The sequence below is a fragment of the Apium graveolens genome, chromosome 9 (assembly GCF_009905375.1).
Source record: "Apium graveolens cultivar Ventura chromosome 9, ASM990537v1, whole genome shotgun sequence".
Classification (NCBI taxonomy): Eukaryota; Viridiplantae; Streptophyta; class Magnoliopsida; order Apiales; family Apiaceae; genus Apium; species Apium graveolens.
Window position 1 is genome coordinate 149250882 of NC_133655.1, and position 15049 is coordinate 149265930.

General features: G+C 37.2%; 1 non-coding gene across 1 annotated transcript; it reads right to left on the reverse strand.

The window, feature by feature from the left end:
• Positions 1–11031: 11031 nt before the first annotated feature.
• On the reverse strand, positions 11032–11138 carry LOC141688366 (small nucleolar RNA R71). The gene has a single exon (XR_012561812.1). It is a non-coding gene; the product is annotated as a small nucleolar RNA R71 (small nucleolar RNA).
• Positions 11139–15049: the final 3911 nt, after the last annotated feature.

Below are 15049 nucleotides of genomic sequence, written 5' to 3' on the forward strand. Positions count from 1 at the left end.
CATACTTCCTATAAGTTTAAGCTTCTAATTCCAAGCCAATCTTTTTCTATAAATCATGAAAGAAGATGGTGAATAGTGTTTTCAAGAACTAAAATTTGTGTTCTTGAAGTTTTGTTTAGATTAAGCTTGGATAAGGGCTTTAAAGGTGATTCCAAGCCATTCTCTTGATTCTCCACTCTCCAAGGAAGGTATAACTTCTCAAACCCTTAGTATTAAGTTTTGTTGGTTTGGATTTCATAATGTTAGATGATGGGTTAGTGTAATGAGTGTGTACTCATGATAGAGCTTTGTTTAGTAAGTGGTTTTGTTGATTTTGGAGTTAGGAGTGATGCTTGTTAGATTTGAAGTTCTTGGTCACATTTTTGACTTGGTGTAGATGAATAAATTGGTAATATTGAGTTGATTTGGGGCTGTTGTGGTGTAGTTTAATTGGAGGTTTGATTGGGTTGTGAATTGGAGTTGAAATTGTGGTTGATTGAATTGGTTTAAATTTGGGAAATCGCGTAAATATAGCCGTCGTAACGTCCGATTTTCTGTAGACTGTTTTTGTGCATAACATTAGGACCCGAGAACCCCCTGCTAGATTATGACCACTGCCATGTTTAGATAGCTCATGTTACGAGCTTCGTTTTGATATGTAGTTCGTTCGATTCCGACGCACGGTTTAGGAGAAACGACCGTTTCAAGTAACGGCGTTTCGCGAACGAAACTTTTCCCCTCACCTTACTTTGAAACATAGGTTAAAGACCAAAAAGGGTTAATTAATGTATGAAACATTTATGGTAAGTGTGTTAGGCAGTTGGTAAGACACTCGCGAAGGAATCGCTTTAAAACTCGTAAAGGTTAAATTATTAAAAATGGTGGAGCCGAGGGTACCCGAGCGACTTAAGCAAATCAGTGAGCGCAAAACAAGCGTTAGAGTCTAAGTTAGTTAAAGTATAGAATTACAAGTGATTTTGGTTTAATTCCAACTTACTTGTTATTTATAGGTTACCAGACTCGTCCCGAGCCATTCGTAACCCCCAGTCGCTCAGGCAAGTATTCTATCCGTTATACTGTTGTTGTGATGTATGCATTTGTATATGCATGATCTTGCGATAAATGCATATTGGTTATTTAGCAAATTCTTGCAATATATTGTAGCATGTGATATGGTATATATGCATGCCTGTTTCATATTCTTGAAATATATCTGTTGGTTCAGTTGATAATACCTATGCTAGAGGATAGCGGTAACTTGCATATACCCTTAGTATAGGGACCCAAAGGTGAAAATATTTTTCTAAAACCGGGAGTCGAGGATCCCGAGTAGATTTTGTATATATGGATATGGATATATATATATATATATATTTATATATATATATATGGTTATAGTTTTCCAAACTATTAATCGAATAAGATTCATTCGATAACTTTAACTTTATTTATTTATCTGAATATTATTTGAATATTCATTCGAGGGCTTATGACTCTTTTATATTATTATTGAATATTATTTGAATATTCATTCGAGGGCTTATGACTCTTTTATATATTATTATTGAATATTATTTGAATATTCATTTGAGGATCTATGACTCCGATTATTTGCTGAAATATATTCTTTATTTTATTAAAGAATAAGGTGTTAATAATCAAACTTATTTTCGATTATTCAAATAAAGATAATACTTTCATATAAGTATATCTTTGGTTATTTAATACTCGTTTCAAGTATAAGTTTTAATACTTCTACTTCAATTATTTTTATAAAGATTATTCTTTATGGGAATATTATTTAAATAATAATATTCAGTCATTTTCTAAATATTCTGGGGACTGATTTACTTCATTAAATCAGCTTTACTCCAAACACTCTTTAAAGTGTTTTCGAGTCTTCAAAATGATTTTTAAAGTCAGAGCGGATCCCAAAACTCATTTTTATATTTAAGATCTTCTTTTTTAAGGGGATTTAAATACTCGCTCAAAACCTGGGGAATCCGGCTCTGTGGTGTATTTTATATTCGCAACGAGGTTGCAGTTTTGGTAAATGAATTGATTACTTGCCCAACGTTCGGGAAGTAAGCCCATCTAATTGAGTCGGCATAAGCGACAGGCCGGGGTACGGTCTATGAAAGTGTAAGTGGCTGGGTGGCAGTCCATCAACGCGTGAGGGGCCGGGTAACGGTCTAGCGCGAGGTCCTAATGCGGCCAGGGTGATGACCGGTGAGGAATTCATCCATCTATAGTAGAAAAGGTTACTTATTGGTATCTTTGCCTGATCAGCAAGATATCTGGTTTATGCCAAAATTCTTTTCCTTTCCAAAATTCATTGGATGTTTCAAACTCTGTTCATACTTTACATAACAGAGGTTCCAGGAAATGTTTAAAGAGATATATATATATGTGGATATATATATATATCGGGACTAAATAAAGTATCTCATAACTTTTTCATTCAATAATATTTCAAAGATTGAATCTATTCAAATCTTGTCTTGTAGTCTCATCTATGTGATGAACTTTTGAAACTGGTTATAACTTGAACGGTGGTAGTTCAAGTAGTATTGGGAAAGATATAAGTATATTGGGGTATTTGGTAACCTCATCTTTTAAACTTATATCTAATTAATAATTGTCTTATGAATGACAAAGATTTTCAGAAAAACGTTGAGACAAGGTTAGATATATGAGATCACCTTGCAACGATATTTTTTTATACAGTTATACACTGGGACTTTGTGTATATTATGCATGGAAGAAGACTTCCAATATTTTGAAAAGTATATATGTATATATACTGAATATTTTGCGACTTCATCGCATTAAGATATCAAACTTGGTTCATTTCTTTTGACCAAGACTTTCATGAGTATTATGAGTAGGCTCATATATTGTAAATCATTATACATATTATTTTGGTGGGCTTGCTGCTCACCCTTGCTTTATTTCTTCATCACACAACAACAGTTAGGAAAGATGGCCAGACTCCAGCAGACCCAGCGCAAGCGCGTGGGAAGCGTCTCGCGTCTTCCCGTTGATGTTGTAGCTGCTATAGCTGCAGAGGTAGATCTATTGTAGATCAGACCATCTACTTTTGAGAATCAATTATGTATAATTATAACTTGTGGCAGATAATGGCAATTAACTGTAAATTTATCAAGTAATCATTTTGGGTTGTAATAACTTTTAAATTGTGGATTCAAAGACTTGTACTTATTTAAATTTCATCTCTGAGACTATAACGGGTTGTGGTGTGTGTTAGTGTGGGGTCACAGCATAAGGTTATTTATTATTAATTAAGTGAAGTGATATTGTGGAAAGAAAGACCGTGACGACCCGGATCCCCGACCCCGGATCTGGGGGTGTTACATCACCTTTCCTGAGATTCCAGTCTAGCCACAAGCATTTCCTTTCCTTACTATAAGAAGAGCAAGCTTCTCAATCTTCCTGCTTCAGATGAGACACTAATCCTTCATTGAATTGAAATTTTGTCCTTTGATGTAGAACTGTCTGATAAGAGGATTTGTGCCTTGATTCTCCAGCAAGGAAGTTGCTTCAACTGTTATCAGTGACTCCAATGATTAGTTGTTATCAGTGATAGCAATTGTTTGATTCATGATGATATCCCATTTTATGTATAGCTTGTCCCGTAATGAAAACCTTTGTTGTAATCTCCAAAGATTGTTGACGGAATAGCTTTTGTTGATCACATTTAATTGTGAGGCTCTTTCTTTGATCATATGCCTTGAGTATGAATTACCAAGAATACATATGAATCAATTAACCTGTTATGTCCTGCACTCACAAATGGATTAACAGTTCTTGGTACGCAACTTATCAGTTTGGGTCCAGATGGATTAGAGATTTTACCATAAGCAGAGATAACAACAGCTGCAACCTTATCATGCTAATTCTTATCTTTGACTGACCATTTTCTCCATTTAAATACCCTTGACAGATTTGTCTTAGGCTTGGGGATAAATGGTTCCAACCGTACATAAGGAGGACTAGCAGTCTTTGCCCTATTGTAATCCTAAGCATGCTTTTTCTATAATTAATGCAAGTACTAAGAGATGCGTTTATGGCATTGAAATAAGCAAGCATTGTAATATAAATACATGGCATTCATTCAGAAATATTACACATGAGAATTAAGCAATATAGGCATGATATGGAACAAACAGAATTAATCAATAAATCATTAATTCTATCTAGTCCAATCCTGTTGAAGAATCTCATCTAGCTATCTCAATCCAATTATAAACTAACACATCTTAACAAACAGTTCAGATTAAATGGATGGATCACAATGTAATAGGATACATGAGATAAGCATAAACAAAGGTCTTATATGCTGGAAAAACATATACCTCACTAAAGCAATTAATCATGTTCAACAAATATTCAAACACATATTTAAGATCATCTAAAGTAACATGCACAAGTTAAATATCAAACCTAGTTAACAGAAAATAATCTAGTGAACTAGTACATCATTATCTATGTGTGATGCTATCATGCTTGTGCGAGTGTTAAAAATTTAAACAATATGATCTTATCATACATTGAATATTGAAAACAAAATATTGCAGTGGTTCAAGAAATTGAAACCTGAGATATGTGAGTTGGACCATCTTCAGAGATTGCTATGAAAGCAAGATATTCACGATTCTCATCATCTGATCCATCCCAACTGTTTCCCGTGCACTATAAGTTTTGACTGGCTGCTTCCCTAAGAAAACATTCCATCTTTGTCTTAACTCTTCAACTGAATCCCTACTCATTCTTGTTTGTCAAGCTTCTTGTTCTGTTGTAGCAAAACCCCTGATAGTTACTTTACACATATGTCTTGTCATAACTGTAGCTATCAAATCTTGTATCTGTCCCATTCTCAGTCTTTAATTACCCCTTGAACTGATTCTGTAAGAATCTCTGCTTCTGAATAGATAAACTTGATCCTTGGATATATCTTATGTACTCCTTGTGAATCTGATGCGACTAAACTTCCCTGACAGGTAAAACACTGCCCTGACATCCAGTCCCTCAAGTACTTCTACCTGAGCTTCCTCTGATTCAGCTATCAGTAACTCTTACATTTTGTCCCGAGGTTCCAACTATACTGCATGTAACTAATATATTTGTTTGTCCCTTCTATTCTCTCTGACCTCCACAACCACTATTCTTTTTGACCTCCACAACTCCTGTCTGTATGATCTCATTGATTCCTGGATAAATATAGAATTGGTACAAACCACTGTGTGACTGTATAATCTGGAATCATAGAGTTGTCCAAAAATCTCCGAGAAAAATTGTACCCGTAGAAATTTCATTCATTCCCTACGTCAGAAAACCTAGTGGTATCCTATGGAGTAAGCCTTTGAGGAAGATCCACAATTTTTGTCTGTAGGTCTTGAAATCAGTTCCATTGGAGTAAGAAAACCATTATCTATAATTTCCGTCTGAATAGCACATGGTCTTCGTTTTCTTCGAGAGATTAAAATCCACTTTAAAAGCCCGGAGGAATCCTGAGTCTACCAATCCTTGAGTACCCTTAATTTAATATTTAAGAGAAATTTAAATTTCCAATATTTTTAATTTTCTTAGAAAATAAATTAATCAAAAATAAATATTTACGTAAAATTTAGTTTTCAAGAATTTCGAATTTTCTTAAAAATTAAATAAAATGTAAATTATTATTTAAGAAAAATTTAAATTTAAAAATTTTAAATATTTATGAAAAAATAAATTAATCAAAAAAAATTATTTAAAGGATTACAAAATTTCTAAGTGAGGCGGTGGCCACAATATTCTGTAGGGATCAGAAATGCTCATGGCGACTCAGGGTGTACAGGAGTATTGCCTTACGGCTCAAAACTCCCTGTGAGGCGACTCCTTCTATGGCGACTGATAGGGAAGCTTTAGCGTGCATGGTAACAAATCAACTCGGCTGTGGCGAAGTCTCTATGGCGATTACCTTAGTTGTATATTACTTGTCATTTGATTGAAATGGCAGCTAATAGATAGTCTGGCAGCTTAACAATGTTTTGGCGCGTGTATAACAATTGTTGCCAAAAACCTGTTGGTTGATTTCCCCGCGCGTTAGTTCCCGCCTTTTTCCAGACGCGTGAGATATAGTCGAGGTTGCTTCCCCGCGCGTGTAAAACTATATTAATACTACAGGTCTTGATAATCACATTTGGCAGCCACTTGATCAAACAAGCTGCCAAACCATCCAAATTAGTACTAACATCTAAACAAACAAAAGCATGTACCAATATATTCACTTCAACCAATCTGACAGCTAAATGAATCGAAAATTAATTTAAATTAAGAATTTTTATTTACTAGAATTTAAGTAGTAAATTAATTTAGTTAAATTTATAAAATAAATTTATTTAAATTAAGTTCATTCAATAAACTTATTTAAATTAAATTTATGAAATAAATTTTCTAAATTAAATTTACAAAATAAATTTATGTAAATGCAAATTAATAAAATAAATTAATATAATGATCCTGATTTGTATATCAATCAGTCAGCTATGATACCAATTGCTAGGTCCCGAATTATCGTAGAAGGGGGGGTTGAATACGATAATCACTAAATTAAAACTTCTTTCGAATCTTTAGCGGATAAAATATTTAGTGCTCGGTTAGTGGTTTCGTGTTTTTGAGAGGAATAATGTTTGTGATAGGGATAAATAAATTATGATAGTTTAATTAAATACTGCGTTAATTGTACAAGGTGTGGACTGCTAGACCCAATAAGAAGATGTATGACATTCAGACCAGAAAGGTTAACATGCTGATCAGGCCTGATGGACCAGATCAGGCCTGATGAAACAAAGAAGGCCCAAAAACCCTGATTATTAATTAATTTCGTAATTAATTAATAAGGGAAAAATCAGCTATTGAGAAGAGTCCCGATAAGGATATAAATCCTTACAGATTAGCCTCAAGGGGACCTAAAAGGATAAGGAATCAATTTCCTACTATCTAGGACTCCAAAGTCCATTCTAGTTATGAGACTTGCCCACCAAGTCTCCTATACCAAGTCCAATTCAAGGACTCCCAACATCTATATAAGGGGCCTCACCCCACAGATCAGAACTACGTTTTTTGACTTGATCCTTTGCAATCAGCAAGGTACGTAGGCATCTTGTTAAGGCAGATTGAGTCACGAAACACAAGAGCAGTCAAATCGAGCCTTAGAGCTCACGTTCCTTTTTATTAAATACAGCAAATAATAACCTTAGTATTTTATCCATAACATTTGGCGCCGTCTGTGGGAAGCACAACAACAACCATGGCGAGAACACGAAGAACAATTAGAGCTCTAGAGGAAGGAACACCATCAGAGACATCCCAGGTGATTTTGTCAACCGTGGAGGTTCCTCCCCATTCAACTTATGCATCTACTCAGGGGGAAGCCCAGATAGGGGCAACTCAACCTCAGCCACAAGGGACAACTCCCCCGACTATTCAAGGTACGAATCCTCAAGTTCAACAAGTACATATACCTGTGAATTCTTGACCCGTCGGGTATGAATATTCAGCTATTATTACTACTAACCCCCCTTATGGGATGCCCCTTCACCCTGAGGTTGGAGGAAGCGGATATGATGGGCGAAGCGAAGCACGAGGGCAGTCACCCCCCTATATACGAGGTTTGGCTCCTATCCCTAAGGATCGGGAATTTTCTGGTCCTTACACTGAGAGAGACTCCGAATCTTCGGATGATGAAGTGGCCCCGAGAAGGAGGCGTCCTGGAAAAGAGCCAATGGCCGATGGAAGGCAACGCCCCCAAAGCACCCCAGGGGCGAATCCCCAAGAAGTGCAGGAAAGGATCAGGGCTCATGAGGCTGAAATCCAAAGGCTGAGGCGTGATTTGGAGGCTCACTAGGCCACGAGACCCCATATACCTCCTAGGGGGAGAATTCCTCCTCCTGTCATAGACCTGGATGGTCCGATACGAAGAAGGGTTGTTGTCCCAAGAACTGATCCAAGCAATCTCCTTCCCCTTGGAGATCCTGATGATCCAACTCCACCCTTCACAGAAGAGATAATGAATGCCCATATCTCAAGGAAATTCAAGATGCCCACTATCAAAGCCTATGATGGCACGGAAGACCCCGCTAATCATGTTAGGACATTCTCTAATGCACTGCTGCTGCAACCCGTGAATGATGCTATAAAGTGTCGGGCCTTCCCTCAAACCCTGTCGGGTATGGCTCAAAGATGGTACAGTCGTCTGCCTCCAAACTCTATTGGATCGTTCAGAGAATTAAGTCAGGCTTTTATTAAGCAATTCATCAGTGGAAAAATCCATGAGAAAAGTTCAGCATATCTTATGAGTCTTGTACAAGGTGTGGACTGCTAGGCCCAATAAGAAGATGTATGACATTCAGACCAGAAAGGTTAACATGCTGATCAGGCCTGATGGACCAGATCAGGCCTGATGAAACAAAGAAGGCCCAAAAACCCTGATTATTAATTAATTTCGTAATTAATTAATAAGGGAAAAATCAGCTATTGAGAAGAGTCCCGATAAGGATATAAATCCTTACAGATTAGCCTCAAGGGGACCTAAAAGGATAAGGAATCAATTTCCTACTATCTAGGACTCCAAAGTCCATTCTAGTTATGAGACTTGCCCACCAAGTCTCCTATACCAAGTCCAATTCAAGGACTCCCAATATCTATATAAGGGGCCTCACCCCACAGATCAGAACTACGTTTTTTGACTTGATCCTTGGCAATCAGCAAGGTACGTAGGCATCTTGTTAAGGCAGCTTGAGTCACGAAACACAAGAGCAGTCAAATCGAGCCTTAGAGCTCACGTTCCTTTTTATTAAATATAGCAAATAATAACCTTAGTATTTTATCCATAACAGTTTGGAACGATAAAAATGAGGAACACAAGATATTCGGGGAAATATACATTCGTATATAAATCCTCGAGGGTGTTGCTACACTCCGGTAAATAAATTAACCGGCTAGAATCTAAGAACAACAAAGTTCCAAGCAACTAAAAAGATTTACAAATCAAATCCTATACAATAATTTAGCTTTTATTTGTACTAGGATTTAATTACAGGGTAACGATTATAATGCCCCTAAGAATATACAAGAATTAAATCGGGCATTATAACGTTACCCCGGTGAGAAGTTAAACGGATATACAAATAGCTTGAGCTTCTCTGTAAATCAATGCTGCCATTTCACTTCTCTTTTTGGGAGAGAAGATGAACAGAAAATATTTCAGAAATGAATGGCTCTTTTTCTTCTGCTGCAAAGTGGTGACTTTATCCAATAAAATGCGTGGCTGAGGTTGAGTGCTTCTGTGGCGACAAGCTTTATCTTTTCTGTGGCGACAAGCTGATCCAGGAGATAGGAGAATCTTTTTATCTATTATTCTAACTCCCCTGTGGCGACCACAGGGGGTACTAGTATACTTGTACTTAACAAAAACTAACTCCTACTCCTGTGTGGCGACATGTAATAACCATTACATGCAAATGTATTTGGTTAACCAAAATCTAACTTTCCTTTTTCATTTTTTTGTTTTGTTTTCCTTTTTTTTGTTTTTGTTTTTGCTTTTTCTTTTTGATTTTCTTTCTTTTTTTGTTTTCTTTTTCTATTTTCTTTTTCTCCTTTTTTTCTTTTCTTTTTCTTTTTAAGTTTAAATTGTAATTAAATTAATTTATAAAATAAACTTAAATATAACTTTATAAATAAACTAATTTAGATTTATAAAATAAATTTATTTAAAGTTTATAAGATAAATCATTTTAAGTTTATTAAATAAATTATATTAAAGTCCATTAAATAATTTATTTAATTTAACAATTAAACTTTGAGCTGCGCCAGTCCCCTGAGCTGTTTAGCTTTATACCCTGCGCACCTCGTCTCGTACTTTAGCAGATAAACGTTCAATCCAAGTACGTTCCTCAACTTAACAATTCTTCTATAAATAATACCCAGATTCTGAGCTGTTGATGCCTGATGCAACTGGTCTGGTTCACAGACGACTAACCCCGATTCAGGTCTTTGTATTATAGCCTTGATTACATTGTTAAACTTGCCTCAACTTTATTGCTTCAGAAACTCACTGTCAATAAACAACTGTACTTTCACTGGAATCCTTTCTGGTACTTTAGACAACGTCTTCATTAACTTCTGTCTATACCGTGTCTTTAATTCTTCAAATTCCTATACTTCGAACACTGTCTATCTTCAATCAATGCCAATACACTAAAATCTTCCGGTAGCACTTGTATATTGTATCTTCAACCTTTCTAAAACCCTGAAAGTCTTTAACCTTTGTTCTTCACTGAGGCATGATAATATTAATGAACTTCTTTCAGTGACCCGTAGACAGACTTCCAGCCTTTCTTATAATCTTCTGATTCTTTGTATTTGCCTTGTCTTCATTCTTCCTGATTTCTTGTTTAGACGTAGTATTATTAACCTGTCATGTTCTAGTATTGTTATTGTGTTGAGTTATCACGTAACTGTTCATACAGCTACGCAGTCTCACCAACAAGAACACTGGATAAAGCCGAGGAAGAAGTTGTGGTGGTTCGAAGGGAAGTTTTTGAGGAAGAAAAGAAGGTAGAAGAAGAAGAAAAAGTCGAGGAACCAGCTTTAGTAGAGATGGGCGATCAAGTAGAAAATCCGAAGGCTTTTATGGGCTATTCTCAGACTATGATTAATGACATTCAGTCAAGCATCATCAGGCCAGCCATCAGGGCTAATACTTTTGAGATCAAGTCAAGCACGATTCAGATGATACAGAACTCAGTTCAGTTTGGAGGTTCTCTTACTGAAGACCCCAACATGCATATCAGGGATTTCATCGAGATCTGCGACACGTTCAAATTCAATGATGTGACTGAAGATGCTATCAAGCTGTGACTCTTTCCATTCTCTCTGAGGGACAAGGCTAAGTGCTGGTTACATTCTGTACCAGCAGGGTCTATCACCACTTGGGAAGATCTGGCTCAAAAGTTTCTCACTAAATTCTTCCCTATGGCAAAGACTACTACAATCAGGAATGTTCTTACTCTGTTTGCTCAGCAAACTGGGAAATCTCTATGTGAGGCTTGGGATCGATATAAGGAGATGCTAAGGAAGTGCCCACACCATGGCATGCCTGATTGGATAATTATTAACTGTTTCTATAATGGTTTGGGTGCTACTTCTTGACCCATGCTTGACGCAATATCAGGAGGAACCTTGTGGGCTAAAAGCTACGATGAAGCTTATGAACTAATTGAACTGATGGCTGCTAATGAGTACCAGAATCCTTCCCAGAGACTGACTCAGGGAAAGGTAGCAGGAATTCTGGAGTTGGATGCAGCAACTGCTATAGCTTCCCAACTTAAGGCTTTGACGATGAAGTGGACACTTTGGCTAATTATGGAGTAAATCGAATCGCTAGTGTCTGTGAGCTTTGTGCTGGTACCCAGGAGACTGATCAATGCACAATTTCTAGTGAATCAGCTCAGTTCGTGAGCAACTTTCAGCGTTCGCATCAACCTGTGCCAGCCACTTATAATCCCAACAACCGCAATCATCCTAATTTTAGTTGAAGCAACACTCAGAATGCGGTTCAACAGCCTTATCAGCAGTATCCAGCTAAGCAGTACAACCCCCCTAGTTTTCAGCAACCGCAATACGCACCGACACAACAACTCCAGCTGCAACAAGCTAATGAAAAATTTGAATTAGAGGAGTTGAAAATCAAGACCTTGGAAAATCAAATTGGGCAAATTGCCAATGCCTTGCTTAATCGTCAACCCGGTACACTACCTAGTGACACTGAAGTACCAGGAAAGAGGGAAGATAAGGAGCAGGTAAAGGCAATCACTTTAAGGTCTGTTAAGGTTGCGAATTCCGATCAAACTCAAGTGTTGACTGAAGAAGTAGAGGCTGAGAAAGAAGTAGAGCAGCAGAATGTAGAAGTGGAACCAAGGAAGACTACTGTTGAGCACACTCCTCCTGAGGGTAATACATGGGAGAAACAGATTAATCCTCCGCCGCCTTTTCCTAAATGGATGCAGAAAAAAAAGCTGGACAAGCAATTTGAGAAGTTTCTGGAGGTGTTCAAGAAACTTCATATCAACATACCTTTTACTGAGGCTCTTGAGTAGATGCCTAGTTATGCAAAGTTTATGAAAGGTATTCTCTCTTGGAAAGTGAAACTAGATGATTTAACGACAGTCTCTCTTACATTGCAGTGCTGTGCTGCCACAGAAGTTGCCTCCGAAGCTTAAGGATCCAGGAAGCTTCACTATTCCGTGTACTATTGGAAAAGTGTCTTTTGACAGATGCTTATATGACTAGAGAGCTAGCATCAATCTGATGCCATTATCAATCTTAAAGCAGTTGGACTTACCTGATCCAAAACCGACTTATATGACCTTGCAGTTAGCCGACCGTTCTATTACATATCCGCGAGGTATTGTGGAGGATGTCTTGGTCAAGGTTGATAAACTCATCTTCCCTACTGATTTCATAATTCTTGATTTCGAGGAAGATAAGAAGATTCCCATAATCTTGGGAAGACCTTTCTTGGCAACTGGCCGAACCTTGATAGATGTGCAGAATGGTGAGCTCACAATGCGAGTGCTGGATCAGGATGTAACTTTTAATGTGTTCAATTCTATGAAATTTTCTACGTAAAATAAGGAGTTCTTAAAGGTGGAGTTGGTTGCTTCTGTAGTTACTTCAGAACTTGATCAATTGCTAAGGTCTGATGCCTTAGAGAAAGCCTTATTGGGAAATTCAGATAGTGAAGATGACAAAGGTGAAGAACAATTGCAGTATTTGAATGCTTTTCATTGGAAGAGGAAGATATATATGCCTTTTGAATCTCTTAGAATGGAGGAATTGAACAAAGCTCATAAACGCCTCAAGCCATCTATTGAGAAAGCTCCCACTCTTGAGCTTAAGCCTTTACCTGAGCGTTTGAGTGATGAGGAAAAGCTTCTGAGGATTCTGAGAGAGTTCAAATCGGCGATTGGCTGGACAATAGCAGATATAAAGGGAATCAACCCTTCTTGTTGCATGCATAATATTCTTCTAGAGGAAGGCAGCAAGCCTATGGCCGAGCAACAAAGACGCCTTAATCCAATCATGAAGCAAGTAGTGAAAAAGGAAATTCTTAAGTGGCTAAATGCAGGAATCATCTATCCTATATCTGACAGTTCATGGGTAAGCCCGGTTCAATGTGTGCCAAAGAAATGTGGTATTACCGTGGTAAAAAATGAGAAGAATGAGCTTATTCCTACTAGAACAGTCACGGGGTGGAGAGTTTGCATGGATTACAGGAAGCTGAACAAGGCTACAAGGAAGGATCACTTCCCTCCTCCTTTCATTGATCAGATGCTTGATAGATTGGTTGGGCATGATTACTATTGTCTTCTGTATGGCTATTCGGGTTACAATCAGATTTGTATCGCTCCAGAAGATCAGGAGAAAACTACCTTCACTTGTCCATTTGGTACTTCCGCTTTCAGACGCATTTCTTTTGGTCTGTGTGGTGCACCAGCCACATTTCAGAGATGTATGATGGTCATCTTTTCTGATATGATTGGCCAGAATATGGAGGTATTCATGGACGACTTCTCTGTATTTGGCGATTCTTTTGATGAATGCTTGCAAAATCTTGGACACATTCTCAAAAGGTGTGTGGAGACCAATATGGTTCTCAATTGGGAGAAATGTCACTTTATGGTGCGTCAGGGCATTATTCTCGAGCACAAGGTTTCTAGTAAGGGTCTAGAGGTGGACAAGGCCAAAGTGGGGGTCATTGAGAATCTTCCTCCACCAATTTCTGTTAAGGGAATTCGCAGTTTTCTTGGTCATGCGGGTTCTACAGGCGTTTCATCAAAGACTTCTCTAAGATTTCAAAAGTCTTCTAGAAAAAGATGTTCCTTTCAAGTTTGATGATGAGTGCCTTGCAGCTTTTGAGACTTTGAAGAAGAATTTAATAACGATACCGGTCATAACTGAACCTGATTGGAATGAACCTTTTGAGATGATGTGCGATGCGAGTGACTATGTAGTTGGAGCAGTTCTTGGACATAGGAATAACAACATATTTCATGTGGTTTACTATGTAGTAAGACCCTAAATGGTGCTCAACTGAATTACACTACTACAGAGAAAGAGCTTGTAATAACCCCAATTTTTGGAGATCTTTGAAACCCGGATGAATAGTAACTTTTGCTGACAATGCTGATTAAGAAAAATTATCAGACCACGATATATAGGAGTACTGTTATGGAACTTCTAAGATCGTATTAGTATTCCATAAAGAAAATAAGTGTATGTAAAAGCTGTCGGATTTTGAAAACGAGCACTTTTATTTTTTCCCGGAGATTTCCACCAGACATTAAGGGATTTAAGGAATTAATATTAAGATGAAGGATTTTAAATTCAAGGATTATAAAGGAGAATTAATTTAGGTATTAAAAATACCAAGAAGATTTTATCAATAAAACCATTAAGGTATTTAACCAAACGATCAACGAGATTGAGTGATAACCGGACAAAGAAATGAATAACGACTCTTGTAAATACCTTTGCAAGTGGCAAGGCAAGTGGATGGTTGATCAAACAAGAAACCAAGTGATAGTTAGGAAGGAATGGCTAGTTAATTATATAGTTAACTAGGGATGATCTCATCTCACCACAAATCACCAACACATGATAAATGGTGAGATCATCTTCCACTAACTCATTTGTTTATTATTAACCTAGAAAAATATCAAGACAACCCATCATTATCCACCACATTATTCCACCAACACAAGAAAGCAAAAGCATTTCCTCCCCCATTTCCATTGCTCTCGGCCAAAACAGAACCAGCACACTAAAACTACTGTATCTCCTTCATTTCTCACTCAAATATTGTGTTCTATAGCTCATTGGAAAGGTATTGAGATGGACTACAACTATTGTTCACAAGTCTCGTCCAAATAATCATGTTAAGACCCTCATTTTTACAGTTCTTTAAATCGGACTTTTAGAAACTTCAAAGCCTAACTTTGTGTTC